General features: G+C 40.6%; 1 protein-coding gene across 4 annotated transcripts in view; it reads right to left on the bottom strand.

Moving 5' to 3' along the window:
• CTXN3 (cortexin 3) overlaps positions 1–9638 on the bottom strand; it is a 225543-nt gene extending 215905 nt beyond the window's left edge. For 2 of the 4 annotated variants that reach the window (XM_089684761.1, XM_089684756.1), the window contains exon 1: positions 9490–9638. The gene's annotated coding sequence lies outside the window, so the exon portion shown is untranslated. The remainder of the gene's footprint in view (positions 1–9489) is intronic. The other 2 variants (XM_089684760.1, XM_089684759.1) reach the window with 2 other exon arrangements.
• Between the last annotated feature and the right edge of the window lie 555 nt (positions 9639–10193).

Consider the following 10193-nt stretch of genomic DNA (forward strand, 5'->3'; position numbering starts at 1 on the left):
AAAAAAATCTTGCAGGGGTTACAACCCTCCCTCCATCTATCCAAAATGGAAAAAAAAATGTTTGCCTATTGCCAACTACTACAATCACCCTCTGGCTCTATCCTACACTCTCTAATCTTCAATCTCTTCCTTACTTCCGGCATTTTTCCCAACTCTCTAAAACATGCACTAAACCCCACCAATCTTAATAACCTATGTCCCATCTCCTTCTTCCCTTTTCCTCCAAACTCCTTGATTGCCTGGTCTACAACCAACTGAACTACCATCTCACTGAAAATAACCTTCTTGATCCTCTTCAGTCCAGATTTCACCCTTAACACTCCACAGAGACTGCTCTACTTAAACTCACAAACGATCTACTAACAGCTAAAACCAATGGACACTATGTACTCCTACTCCTGGACCTCTCTGCTGCTTTTGACACAGTGGACCACTCCCTCCTCCTCAAAAAACTCTACTCCTTTGGTCTTCACAACTGTACCCTTCACTGGTTCTCATCCTACCTATCCCACCGCACCTTCAGTGTCACTTACAATTCTACTTCCTCTTCCTTTCTCCCTTGGGAGAAGGTTCTGTTCTTGGACCCCACCAATTCTCAGTCTACAGCTCCTCCTTGGGTCAGCTGATAGCCTTCCATGCCCTTCAATACCATTGCTATGCTGATGAGACCAGGGGCGGACTGACCATTTGGGAACTTGGGCACTTGGGTCAGAAGGGAGCCCCATGAGATGCCCCTGGTACCTTTCATAGGCTTTTTTGGGTGTGGTTTGAGTATGGGCAAGGACACAGGGGCCCCATGATCCCCTTTTGCCCAGGGGCCCCATGAGTTGTCAGTCCACCCCTGGATGAGACCCAATCTATCTCTCTTTCCCTCAGCTCACTCCATCAGTCTCCACACGCATCACTAATCTACTATCAGACATACCAGACTAGATGTCACACCACTTCCTGAAAATCAATCTATCAAAAACCGAGATCAGAGTATTTCCTCCCCTACATGCCCCTTCCCCTGACTTCTCTGTCAAAATCAACAGCTCAACCATCAACCCGTCCCTGTATGTCAAGGTTCTAGGTGTAATGCTGGACTCTGAACTATCCTTTTAGCCCCACATCCAATCACTGTTCAAAGCTTGCCGCCTCAACCTCTGGAACATCTCCAATATACGCCCCTTCCTAACCAATGATACCACAAAGCTTCTAACTCACTCCCTGGTCATCTCCCGCCTTGCCTACTACAACTCCCTCCTCACTGGCTTACTTCTACATAGTCTATCCCCCTCCAGTCCATCATGAATGCTGCTGCCAGGCTCATGTACCTTACTAACCATTCAGTGTCTGCTACCCCTCTCTGCCAATCCCTCCACTGGCTTCCGCTCACGAAGTGAATTCAATTCAAGATACTAACGACGACTTATAAAGCCATACACAACTCAGCCCCCAGCTACATCACTAACCTTGTCTCAAAATACCGACCAAATTGTTCTCTTCATTGCTCCCAAGACTTCCTGCTCTCTAGCTTCCTTGTCGCCTCCTTCCATACTTGCCTCCAGGACTTCTCCAGAGCTGCTCCCATCCTCTGGAACTCCCTTCCCAAATGTGTCCGACTATCTCCTATTCTGTCCACTTTTAGACGATCCCAAAAAACGTATCTCCTCTGCCCCCACCTAGCAACTGTACATGTATTTTCTCCATCAGCCCATCCCACATACAGTAGCTATTCCCTTTTGAATCAATTGACCCTCCCTCATAGATTGTAAACTCTAACATGTAGGGCCCTCTGATCCCGCCTGTATATTGTATTGTAATTGTACTGTGTGCCCTTATGTTGTAAACTGTTGCATAAACTGCTATATAAATCCTGTAAATTATTATTATTATTATTATTATTATTATTAATAATAATAATAACAACACATCAGCTTGGTCAGTAAAAATTTAGAATTAACAAATAGAAGAAATGGAAACTAAGAGAGCAGTCAAGGTGTCATTCCCTCCCCACCTCACCTGTCGAGTGACAGATATTGTATCCTTGGTTGCCAAGTTTACTCAAACTTAGCTTGGTTATTATGGAGGGTAAGCGTTAATTTATCATTAATCATACTCAAATTTAATTTTGTTTAACATAGTCAAACATTATTATTATCGACTGGTTCCAACAACGTGTAAGAGCTATCCTGGAGATCAATCTCATGTAGGAAATCAAACTAGTGTTTTTAGGAAAGTCACTAATTTCTGAAAGAGAGCAGTCTCTAGGTTTCTAGTGATGTGCACCTCTGTTACTGACCAAATGAGATTAAATGTCCTTATCCAGAACACCAAATGTGGACCATGGTGCCTATCGGACCACAGTTCCTGAATCATTGGGTGAAGCCTGTGTATTCATCTTGGTCCCTTTTTGTTATAAAACTTTCAGCAGTATATGACTGGATTTTAGGTTGTTAGCCATAATACATGCCCATTAGCCATAACACATGCTATTATATCATACCACTAGCTGTTACACACTGTTAGGGCTTGTTCACAGTAGTGTAACCCTATGAAGAGCAATTAATCACTTTTCAAAGGATGTTAGGTAGTCAGGGGGCATTATGTTAAACTCCTGTTTTAATCCATAAAAGACTGCTCCACCACTTTGTGCTTGCGGTTGTGAGGCAGTTGTGGCTTGGCTCAGTTCAACTGAATGTGACAGGGAAGGAGTTTTGCTAAGCTGTGATATGCATGTTGTATACCCCCATACTGCTGCCTTTGCTTGTGAATCAATTGCCTGTTACTGTCCCCCACTACAAGCGTGAACAGGGCCTAAAGCAAGAGATTAGTTAAGGTTTATTATTAACTGTCTAATTGTAACTGATACTTTTCCATCCTAGCTTTATATATTTTCCCTTTACCAAAAACCTCCAAAAAATTCACAGATCAAAATTGGAAAGTGTTGAATTGCTAAAATCACAATATGAAAATGATAGTGACTGCCTGCAGGAATTTGAATATTTCATTCTTACAATTAGCAAATATGCTAAGCTTGAGCTACAGTTGTCAAGCATATCAAATTTTTTTTATAAATGTACATTTCACTAATAACAGTAGAAAGTAAAGTATTTGATTCAGTAACCACAATGAGACTTGATAAACTTGAAAAAATGCTCCATGCATTTTTGAAAACTGAATGTCCTCCCCGAGCTAATTGAAAGGGAGCAAGAACCACATTTATTTTTATTGCGGAGCATATGCCAGGGAAGTCACACTGTACCTTTCTGCTAAGAGAAGTAATATGAGTCTGATTACCTCTATGCCCTCGGCTTCAAGAAAAGCTTTCATAAGAGAAACACAGTGCCATTCCTGACTTCTTTTTCTGGAAATACTATTTGGCTGGCTGCTATGCTGACCCATTGGTTTTGATACTGAGTCATTGACCTGAGGCAGACTGATAAAAACTTCTATTCTCTGCTGTTTCTGATCTGTGTAGCGCTACCCCCTAAGGAGCCGCTGCGTTTTTGGGTCCCCAGATTCCTGCACAGCCAGGCAACACACATTTTCCAACTTTCATGCAGAGACAATGACCAGTCCTTGGGCTTGTTTTTATTTTCTTAAGGGTAAATAACTTGGATAGGGATTGGGAATATGGGATGCTCAACTTGATTTGCTGAAATAACTTGAGGACAAAACTTCTTACACTATGTACAAGAAAAAAATAATCATGGACATTACTCTAGCCTGAGTGGTATCAGTCCCTTTAGGGATCAGTAGCCATGTTACTTTAAGGAGCACTAAGTCTCCTTGAATGAACTCTCAAAGCCCAAGTTAGCCATACTACCAGCCCACCTGGATGCCTTGAAGAGTGTCCCAGGGCAAAATATTTAGGTATCTGTGACATTGTCCTAATGAGAGAGTGCTGAATATTGCCTCTGGCAGCCCTCTGCTTTCTCCCTTGTAGGCCCTGGGGGTGTAGTTGTACTCACATTGTCCCTTGTATCCTGCTACTTTGGATGAGACTGCTTTCAGACATTTTGCTGTGCTAGTCTTAACCAAGCTAGACAGGCTGTCTTCTCCTTTAGACTGCAGGGTTGTGGAGCTCCCTCATTCCAGCTTCCTTCTCCTTCCTCAGCTCAAGTCTGGAGGCAGAGTCCCCCTTCACCGGGGTCCCCTCCCAGGCCTCACAACACCCCATCTTCCACTCAGTCACCAGACTCCCCTGCCGACTAGGCTCTTTCATATTTATAGGCCCCATCTCACCACAATGCCAGGCCTCCTGCCTAGGATTGGTCAGACTCCCATAAATTTGCAGATCACAACCTCTTTGCCTCCACTCACTAGCTTCTAGGATCTTCTGGAAGCTTCTAGAACCAGAGGGAGGTACCAGAGGCCTGACCTGTAGATCCCTCCAGCAAGTAAAGTAAACCCAAAACAATTCCCCAAGCTCACCAAACCACTGTAAGCCATTACATTTTCCTACCTCTAACTGCACACTAGAGGGTACTACATCTGCATTCTCGTTCCAGGACAGTGACTTTTGGTGGCAATGCATGGAGCAGTTCTATATATGATCGTTGTGTCAACCAAGTTACTGTCCTGGAGAAAATTACAATTGGAAGATTGATCAGGCACCAACAAACTCATTAAAATCACTTGATATGCTCAGACCGTACAGTATACTCAGAATAAAAACAAGTTTGGAAAAGCTTATTAAGAACTGATCAACTGCTTCTCGACCACCCTATAGCAGAAGTACTGCTACAGGCGGCAGGGCTGCGCAAAATCATGTGTGTGTGTATATATATATATATATATATATATACAGTTGTGTTCAAAATAATAGCAGTCTGACATCACTAACCTGATCAATCTCTGTTTTTGGTAGAAATGATATTTCTACATGGCAAATAATTTACTAGCAGGTGTAGTAGAGTAATAGAAATCCAACAGACCCAACAGTCATGAGATGCATGCTGCTGATTCTGTGTAATTGAATCACTAATTGAAAGGGGCATGTTCAAAATAATAGCAGTGTGGAGTTCTATTAGTGAGGTCATTCATTCTTTGAAAAACAGGTGGCAATTACTGCCCTTATTTAAGGAAGGATGGCAGCAAATGTTGTACATGCTGGTTACTGTGCATTTCTCTCTGAAATTCTGAGGAAAATGGGTTGTTCCAGACATTGTTCAGAAGAACAGAGTACCTTGATTAAAAAGTTGATTGGAGAGGGGAAGACATATAAAGAAGTGCAGAAAATGATAGGCTGCTCAGCTAAAATGATCGCAAATGCTTTAAAATGGCAACCAAAACCTGAAAGACGTGGAAGAAAGTGAAAAACTACCATTCGAATGGATAGAAGAATAGCCAAAATGGCAAGGACTCAGCCAACAATCAGCTCCAGGAAGATCAAAGAAGGTCTAAAGTTACCTGTGATTACTGTTACAATTAGAAGACCATAACAGGGATCATGGATCAGTTTGAATACATCAGGATACTTGAAGAGGTCATGCTGCCTTATGCTGAAGAGGAAATGCCGTTGAAATGGGTGTTCCAACAAGACAACGACCCCAAACACACCAGTAAACGTGCAACATCTTGGTTCCAGACCAACAAGATTGACGTTATGGAGTGGCCAGCCCAATCCCCGGATCTTAATGCAATAGAAAACTTGTGGGGTGACATCAAAAATGCAGTTTCTGAGGCAAAACCAAGAAATAGAGAAGAACTGTGGAATGTAGTCCAATCATCCTGGGCTGGAATACCTGTTCACAGGTGCCAGAAGTTGGTTGACTCCATGCAACACAGATGTACAGCAGTTCTCAGAAACAGTGCTTATACAACTAAATATTAACCACATGCCGCCCAGCCACTGTAGAAATACGTTGGCAGGGCGGCACGGCTGGGCAAAAACACGTTTAAAACGTGTGTTTGCAAAACAGGTAGGGGGCCTCCCTACCTGTCCCGCCGATCACGGCCGCGGATGTCAGTCGCCGGGTCACAGCCGGTCGTTACTGGCTGTGTCCCGCCGATTAGCGGCAATCACTGACAGAGAGCAGGGCTGCAGTAGCTCTGCTTTCTGTCAGTTCCCTGTCAGCTCCTGACATGCTGAGCCGGAGAGAAGAGTTTATCTCTCCTGATCAGCTGCCCCCCCCCCCCCCGTGCAGTACACACCCCCGCCCCCTAGTAAAACACGCCCCTCACACAGTTAACCCTTTCAGTAAATAAAAAAGTTAACCCCTTCCTCCCCAGTGCCATTAGTACGGTGTCAGTGTTTTTTTTTTGCACTGATCACTGTATTGGTGTCACTGGGGATGTCGGTGACCCCAAGTCAGTTCCCCCCAGTGTCAGAATGTCCGCCGCAGTCCCGCCATAAGTCACTGATCGCCACCATAAGTCACTGATCACCGCCATAAGTCGCTGATCGCCACCATTATTAGTATAAAAAAAAATTAAAAATCCCAGTATCTTTACCGCCATTTGTAAACGCTATAACTTTCACGGAAACCAATTAATTTACACTTATTAGGTTTTTTCAGCAAAGACATGTCGCAGAATACATTTTGTCCGAAATTTATGATGAAATTTGATTTTTAATTTTTTTTTACTGGATATGTTTTATAGCAAAAAGTCCAAAATATTGTTTTTTTTTCTCAAAATTGTCAGAAGTTTTTTTTATAGCGCAAAAAATAAAAAACGCACAGGCGATCAAATACCACCAAAAGAAAGCTCTATTTGTGTGAAAAAAAGGACATAAATTTCATTTATGTACCGTATTGCATGATTGCACAATTGTCCGTTAAACTAGCGCAGCGCTGTATAGCAAAAAAAATGGCGTAAATTGCAGTATCTATACCATAGTTTGTAGACGCTTTAACTTTCACGCAAAGCAATCAATATACACATATTGGGATTTTTTTTACCAAAAACATGTAGCAGAATAAATTTTGGCCTAAATTTATAACTAACTTTGAGTTTACTGTATATTTTTTATAGCTGAAAGTAAAAAATATAGTTTTTCTTCAAATTTTTGGTCTTTTTTTGTTTATAGCGTAAAAAATAAAAAGCGCACAGGTGATCAAATACCACCGAAAGAAAGTTCTATTTGTGTGAAAAAAAGGACGTAAATTTTGTTTGGGTGCAGCATTGCATGATCGTGCAATTATCAGTTGAATTAGTGCAGCGCCGAGTAGCAAAAAGAGGCCTGGTCATTAAGGGGGGTAAATCCTCTGGAGGGCAAGTGGTTAATTAAGTGATTCAAAGGAAAGCAAACATTTTTCAGTTTATATAGTGAATGTTTGAGTTTATAAAGAAAAATACAAACACTGCTATTTTTTTGAACAGTCTATTCACTTTTCTTCAATTTTTTTAGAGGAACAACACAAATTTGATATATTTTTCTTCATGTTTTTATTTGGAATAGAATGTGTAGTGTTCCCAATGCATTTGTGTGTATGGAAATAAAAGCTATTATTTTGAACACAACTGTATATATATATATATATATATATATATACGTGATTTTGTATTTACGGGTTGGCAGCTTCAGCTGTCGATCACCGGGTCCTGGCCGGAGATTCCCCGCCGGCACCCGACGATCGCCGTGGAACAGTGACAGAGGAGAAGTCTGTATGTCAAAAATACAGATCTCTCTCCTGTCAGCACAAGCATGCTGCTTTATATTGCCCTGCATGGTAGAGCAATACAAAGCACCGTGTTTACACAGTAAAGCACACACAGTAAAACAGCACACAGTAAAACAGCACACAGTTAACCCTTTGATCGCCTCAGATGTTAACCCCTTCCTGCCCTGTGTCATTAGTACAGTGTCTGTGCTTTTTATTAGCACTGATCACTGTATTAGTGTCAGTGGGGATGTCAGTGACAGTCAGTTCCCCCCAATGTCAGAATGTTTGCCGCAGTTCAGCTATAAGTTGCTGATCGCAGGCCATTACTAGTATTTAAAAGAAAAAAAATTCCAGTATATATACCGCCATTTGTAGATGCTATAACTTTCACATAAACCAATTAATTTACATGTATTGGGATTTTTTTTTTGGCAAAGACATGTAGCAGAATACATTTTGGCCTTAATTTTTTACAAAATTAGATTTTTTTTACTGGATATGTTTTATAGCAAAAAGTCAAAAATATTGTTTTTTTTCTCAAAATTGGCGGCCTTTTTTGTAAAACACACAGGAGATCAAATACCACCAAAAGAAAGCTTAATTTGTGGGAAACAAAGGACATAAATTTAATTTGGGTTCAACGTTACATGACCGTGCAATTGTGAGTTAAAGTACTGCAGCTCCGTAACTCAAAAAATGGCCTGGTCAGGAAAGAGGGTAAATCCTCTGGAGGGAAAGTGGTTAAAATTAAAAAAATAATAATATAATGATGTACACTATGACTTTAATTTTGGTACAGATTCAGCAATATGCATTTTAACTGTCATTCTTACTTTTTTTTTTTTCTCTAAGAGATATTTCAGTCTACTAATACATGGGAGCACTCGAGTGCTGGTGGACATTTGAAACTCCAAATACATATTTAAGACCCCATTCACATATCGCTTAGCGAAAACATGTTTCCGTGTGTCGCACATAGGGCAGCCTATTCACTTGAATAAGCTGCCCTATGTGCATTTGACATGCCAAAGAAGCTCAGGGAACAGATTTTGGCCTGAACCAGACACTATTTTACATGCATGTTTTGTGCTGCATGACAATCGCAGAAAAATCGCTCCGTGTTTAGGATGCCATTCAGGGGCAACATGGTATTCACAACATTAATATGTTACATGCAAAAATAAATTGCTGAAAAATTGTTGAATGCTGTTTGTTTTTACTAAACATTGCTTTCAAACGTGTCTTGATTTGAAAAAAAAAATCATATCATGCCCCCCCTTTCCCAGATTGATAAAATGAACAAACATTTAAATAGCCAGATTGTTTGATGTGCCATACATATGACAACCATATTGATATATCTACTTTCCTACAATCACATTTTCCATCCAGTCTTTTTGATAAAGTGTAGATTTGATCCTATTATCTGACTCTTTGCAGAATCAATCAGATTGTTACATTTATGGCCAATATTTGAGTATAATGACATCAGTGGGTCAGCCAGGAAACCGAGAAGATCAGCAATGGCAGACCCATATTTCTTTAATGACGGGTTTACTTTAAGAAAGACAACAGCATATCATACACTGAAACTGAAAATAAAAATAACTGGAGATAAAAATAATATGATGAAAATCTGAAATCTAAATACGACAGCTACAGCAATCTGACAACAAGGTGAAAGGTAAACAAGCATGACAGGAGGGAAATTTGGCTTGTCTTTTTAGGAATTTCTAGTAAACTATAGTGGTATTTGATTGACACTTCTGAAATTTGAACACTAAAGCTGCAACTCATAACTGTCCTTATCACTCAGATGTGACATTGATTCTCTGTAACTTTGTTTATCAGCATTACACATCCAGTTTATTAAAATGGAAGAACACAGGCTTACCTTGTACTGGATGAAACAGCTACAAACAGCCTTGTCTTCTTGTAAGGAGCTAGAAGTTCTCATTAAGTTAATCAACCTGCTTTGACAAGTCAGCAGCGGTGAAAGGAGTGGGGAGTGGTCTCAGCGCATGTTCCCCTCCTGGGGTTTTGGACCTCTCACATATTGAAGGCTCCTGCCAACTGGAGATACACATAGCATTTAACTCTTCAATGACAAGCAGCTTCCAATTCGTATTTCACTTCACTGATGACAAGTCGCTGGATTTCTTCCCACTTTTGTAACAGATCTCTTTTATAACGTCGCATATTTTTAATTATTTTTCAATAAATATACTTGCGAGCATACCCTGTTCTGTGTACTGTACAGAAGCTGCTTAAAGTACCATTATAAGTTCTAATTGCACATCTTCATAAATATAATTGTGGATATAATGAAGTGGACAGCTATAGATTTTACACTGTGCTCTGTTTTAAATATTAATAACCTACGCAGTACATTAGATGATATCTAAAGACAAAATCATTTGGATTTATGTAATGTGTACTTACCTGTTAGTAGTGATACAGCTCAGTATGACTGGGTTCTACTACTGGTTAGAATCATGATAATGTTTGCATTTAAACGATCAACAGTGGGTACTTTATACAATATCCTGTGGACCTGCCCAGGCATCGCGTCTTTTTTGGGGTAAGTCAATGCCTTGC

The sequence above is a fragment of the Staurois parvus genome, unplaced genomic scaffold (assembly GCF_062004578.1).
Source record: "Staurois parvus isolate SC_StPar_1 unplaced genomic scaffold, SC_StPar_1.0 ptg000355l, whole genome shotgun sequence".
NCBI lineage: Eukaryota > Metazoa > Chordata > Amphibia > Anura > Ranidae > Staurois > Staurois parvus.